Raw genomic sequence first — 5587 nt, 5'->3', positions numbered from 1 at the left:
AGGAGCCCCCGCGGGCCCGCACGGAGCCTCTAGCTGGCCAGCAGGGCCAGCGGCCGGCCGCCCACCCCGCCGCGGCACCACCTGCCCACCCGGAGCCACCCCCGACACCGGCATCAATCCCACAGCCCCGACCCGCGCCCCGGACTCTGCCGGCCGCAGAGCCGTCCTTCCCCGTCCCGTCCCGTCCCGTCCCGTCCCGGCATAGGTGTCCCTGCTGCTGCTGCTGCATGGACCATTTTTTACCAGTCTCGGCGGGTTTTTCCCCACCCCCCTTGTTAAAGTGCCTCCCTCCCAGCCCTCCTCCCTTGCCCTTTTTTCCTCCGGTCACTGCTGTCACCGAGCAGTAAGCTGTAAGTTTTAAAATAACTCTTCCCGGGAGGAGGGTGGGGGGAAGCCACTGGATTGCATTTCGCATTGTTGGCACCCTTCCCAACTCGGAGGAGAAGGTTTGGCAGACAGAACGATGTCTGTCTGTCTATGGTGGGTGTGCCCGTGCGCATGCACGATGCCATGTTGTCTGGGAAAAGATAAGGGCAGAGAAGTCTCTCCAACCCAGCAGAGTTTCGCTGGTTTCCTTTTTCCTCCCCTATGTTTCCCTCGGGCAAAGCTTGCCCTGAGCATGGTCTGTCCTTCTCTTCCACTTGACACGCGCCGAGGAAGGAGGCTCAGGAATTTACTTCAGCCGTGTGCGCTGCTCTCTCCAGCTCAGCTGAAGCAATTTTATACCTGTTGGGCTTGTCTGGACGTGACTTCGAAAAACAGAGTATCTCAGATATGAAAAATAGAGCTTTTAATATTATAGGAAAATAAGACATGTTAAAGGTGTCATGGACGCAGGTGGCAGCACTCGCTCCTCTGCAGAGAAAGGTGCAGATCCAGCACTCAGGAAAGGATTTTGAAAGTGTGCTACAGTAACGTGTAAGGTCTTACACAAAGAAAGGAAAAGATTCATCATTAGAGAGGCTGCTTTTGGAGTTACATCTCTGTTGATTTTATACCTGAAGATGTAGGATTTAGAGCACTCCTTCCCAAGAAAAAAAAAATCACCCACCACCCTGGATTACCACCTTGCAATCAAACTCTCACAAATCATCCTTTATGCCAGGCTTCATGGACCAGGGTTTGGAGCAATAGATTTTAGCATGCGAGACTGCGTGAGTGGGCTGCCCAGGTGCTACTGCCCTTGCATATGACTATATGCCCTTCCCAGTTTTTAACTCAGCCATTAATTAGTAAACGTGTGACTGTAACCACATATGTGAGACTAAAGACTGTTGTACAAATGCTAATTTACATGGCAATTTCTATGATTTTGCTTTTTATTCTGTTAAATGAAAATAGAATTGCAGATACTGTAAATATGCTAAAGCTCACTAATACTGAAACACTGGAAAAATGCTATGTCCATATATTTCAGGGCTTCAGATTAGATACCCCAATCTCACCTTGCCAAATGCACAAAACACAGCCAAAGATATGAGGTGCCCCATCAAAGGACAGGTTTCAGCTCTATCGAACTAGCAGCTTCCTTGTAACAAGTGAAAACAGGGTATCTGCACTTCATCTAGTGAATGGGATCTTGTAAATCTTGGCCTTTATTTATTTCCAGTTTCATCAAGCATGGTCTTTTTTTAAAAACTTTAAAAAATACAAGATGAAAAAAAGCACCTATATCAGAACAAGAAGTTATTTTCAGTCTAAAACAACAAGTGATTACTTCATGCTCAAAAATGCCAAACTACCGTGTACGAGCTCATGAACCCAAAATTCTTGTGTTTTGGATCAGCACATTGCTTTCTCTGTAGCCTTTTACTGTCTTGACTTAATTTGGGAAAAAGAAAAAATATCTAGATCCTTTTTCGTCACATGCTACATGTCACTCCAAGTACCTGAAACTCCAAAGAATGATAGAATCGTTGAATGATTTGGGTTGGAAGGGACTTTTAAAAGCCATCTAGTCCAATCCTCTACAATGAGCAGAGACATCTTCAACTAGACCAGGTTACTCAGAGCCCCATCAACCTGACCTTGAACACTTCCAGGGATGGAGCACCCATGACCTCTCTGGGAAACCTGTTCCAGTGTCTCATCGTAAAAAATGTCTTCCATAATGTCCAATCTAAATCTACCCTCTTTTAGTTTAAAACCATTACCCCCTGTCTATTGCTACAGGCCCTACTAAAAAGTCTGTCCCCATCTTTCTTATAAGCCTCCTTTAAGTACTGAAAGGCCACAATAAGAGAAGGCTAGAGCCTTCTCTTCTTCAGACGGAACAACCCCAACTCTCTCAGTCTGTCCTCATTGGAGAGATGCTGCAGCTCTCTGATCATTTTTGTGGCCATCCTCTGGACTTGTTCAAACAGATCCATGTCTTTCTTGTGCTGAGGGCTCCAAAGCTGGATGCAGTACCCCAGGTGGGGTCTCACCAGAGCAGGGCAGAGCAGAGGGGCAGAATCACCTCCCTCAACCTGCTGACAACACTTCTTTTGATGCATCCCAGCATACTGTTGGCCTTCTGGCCTGCGAGAACATTATTGGTTCATGTCCAGTTTTTCCATTCACCAGTACCCCTAAATCTTTCTCAGGAGGGTTGCTCTCAATCCCTTCATCCCCCAGCCTGTAGTGTTCAATCCCAAGGTTCTCAATCCCTTCATCCCCCAGCCCCAACCCAGGTGCAGGATGCTGCACTTGGCCCTGTTGAACCTCACAAGCTTCACACGGGCCAACTTTCTCAAGCTTGTCCAGGTCCCTCTGGATGGCATCTCATCCCTCAGGCATGTCAATTGCAGCACTCGGTTTGGTGTCATCTGCAAACTTGCTGAGGGTGCACTCAATCCCACTGTCTTTGTCATTGATGAAGACATAAAACATTACTGATCCCAATAGGGATCCCTGAGGGACACCACTTGTCACTGATCTCCATGTGGAGACCATTGAGCCATTGACCACTAACTCTCTCGATGCAACCATTCAGACAATTCCTCATCCACTGAACAGTCTATTCATCAAAACCATATCTCTCCAATTTAGAGGGAAGGATGTTGTGAAAGACCATGTCAAAGGCCTTACAGAAGTCCAGATAGGTGATATCCATAGAAGAGGACTAAACTGAAATAGACATATTTTGCATGGTGGCTGCATTTGTAACCCAGACCAAGAATATCTGGGCTTATTGCTGAGATGTGGTGGGACTGACTAAGTGCCACAACAGTTGGATACAAGCCCTTCAGGAGAGACAGGCGGAGGAGACAAGAACAGGGGCTGCCCTCTGTCTGAAGGAGCAGCTCGTCTATATGAGCGTCCTATATGGGACAGTGAGAATTCGCAAGTGCGGGTCAGAGGAGAGACCACTAACTGTGGTGGTGGGGTGATCACTGATCACGGTGAGAAAAAGGACAAAATCTTTGAAAAATTAAGAGAAGTTGTAGTGTTACAGGAACTCTCACTCAGAGGGATATCCCTGACACCTCCCGGAATGGTAACATGGCTGGATGCAAGCCACCTAGCAGATATTCTGGAGGATGTCGAGGGTAATTTCTTGTTATACAGGTACTGGATGGGCCAACCAGGGCTGAATCACAGCAGATGATGCACAGCTGGATCTGCTGTTCACTGACAAGGAACAACTGATTGGGGATGGGGTAATCAGTCGCTGATTTTGATGTAGTGGAGGTTGAGTTCCTGAGGCAGGGGAGGGTAGCAGGAGAGTGGCTGAACACAGACCCTGGGCTTTAGGAGAGCAGACTGACACCCAGAGACACACGCACGGCTCCTGCCTAGGACCCTGTGCCCAAGCCTGCCCTCCCCTGGTGCTGGGGCAGGAGGTTCCCCCAGCACCTCTGCGTCAGAGTGGGCAGCCTGCCTGGGGAAGACTGGGGTGCAGCACAGACCCTGGGGCTGGCTGGCCCACAGGGCAGATGCTGCTGCTGCTGCTTTCCAGCCTGCAAGGACACCCATCTCTCCCACAGAGAGAAGAGCCTTCTAGGCTTTCTCTCTCTGTGCCTTTCTTTGCTTTTCTCCTCCCAGCACCAGAAAAGTCCTGTCACTTTGCACTTCTCTGTTGGCAGGAGATGGATTCAAGCACCGAGGAAGACCTGGAGGAGCGTGGCTCTGCTGTGACGGATGGTGGCATGAGTCAGCTGCCACAGGCAGGGCTGGAGGAGACAGTAGAATGCTCCCAGTGCCCTTCTGCCTGAGAGGCATCAAGGACACAGCCTATGTGGACTTCTGCCTCCACCGATTCTCCTTTGCCTGCAACAGGGAGTGGGCTGGAGGGAGAGCTCGGTGCCCGCACTGCAGGGAGCGTTTCAACCTGCTCCTGCACTTGGTGCAAGTGGACGACCACTATGAGGAGTATGTGGTTCCCTCATCCAGCAGGCACTGTAAGGAACACTTTCCAACACTGTCTCAGCAGCACCAGAAAGCCAAGGGAAGAATTTCTTGGGGTGTATGATGAATTCGTTTAACATAATTGATTAACTTGTTGGTTTGCTGCAAGAGGAGATCTGTCCCTTATGATCTCCCAGACTACCAGTTCCAAGCACCAGCCCGGGGCTGTCCAAGCCCTTTGAGCACCTGCCAGGTTGCGCGTCCCAAAGACCTGCACATCACCCAGCTGCCATGGACACAGATCATGCTGACAACTCCAGCCCTGATGGGTCCTCCTGCTGATGACTCTGCACCCAGACATCCCTGGTTGTTCTCCAGTCACAGCAGTCTCAGCCTTTCCCTCTACAACAGCAACCAGATGCCTCCAGCCCAAGACCCCATGGCTGTGCCTGGCAGGCAGGCGGCCCTCGCTCTGCTCTTCTGGGTATGTGCTGGCTGGCTAGCAACACCTGTCCCAGGAGAATGAGGCCCTCTTGCCAATGTGCACGCCTTGGCTCTATCTCTGTCAGGCTCCCCTATGGGAGAGGACCCCCACATTGTGTTGGGGATGAATTCAGAATAATTGGAGAGCAAGTGACTTGTTAAGGCCATAAGAGAAGATGAGATAGTGTGAGACTGTTAAGTTTACTACTATTATTTTATTAGTAGTATCAGTACTGTTAGTATTACTAATAGCACTTTATATTATAATTATTATATTTAATAAGTAGATACCTAATTAATACCTGATCTACCTAAGCAGAACTGTGGTGTCATGTGTATGTTTGTTGGGATGATTATAAAGAACCATGACATTAAATTGGTGTAGTCAGTAAGATCCCTCTGGCAAACCACTTCAGCTTACCAGTAAGAGTGTTTAGCATGGCTCATGAGGTAAAATAACACTAGCAAGTGATAAGATCATTACTACTGGGACCATTGCCACGAGATAAATGTGTAGAGTATGTGGTATGTGGAAAGATTTAGGGCAAAAGTTTCTAAAGGAGGTATATGATAATGTATGCTAGGGTTACTGAATGGGTAGAGGAAAACTGAATTGACCCTATAGCAATTTGGTCAGGTTTAAAAGGTGGAAAAATTGGAAAAAATTGAAGAAAGGAAAAGGCAAATCAGGATTACATTGGTTAATTGATAGACAGGTTAAGAGACAAGCAAGGTAAAATCTCTTTCCTAGAAGGTGAGAAAAAAAGCCTTACCC

Source organism: Larus michahellis, chromosome Z (assembly GCF_964199755.1).
Source record: "Larus michahellis chromosome Z, bLarMic1.1, whole genome shotgun sequence".
Taxonomy (NCBI): domain Eukaryota; kingdom Metazoa; phylum Chordata; class Aves; order Charadriiformes; family Laridae; genus Larus; species Larus michahellis.
The sequence above is the reverse complement of the archived record's forward strand: the minus strand, read 5'-3'. Positions refer to the sequence as shown.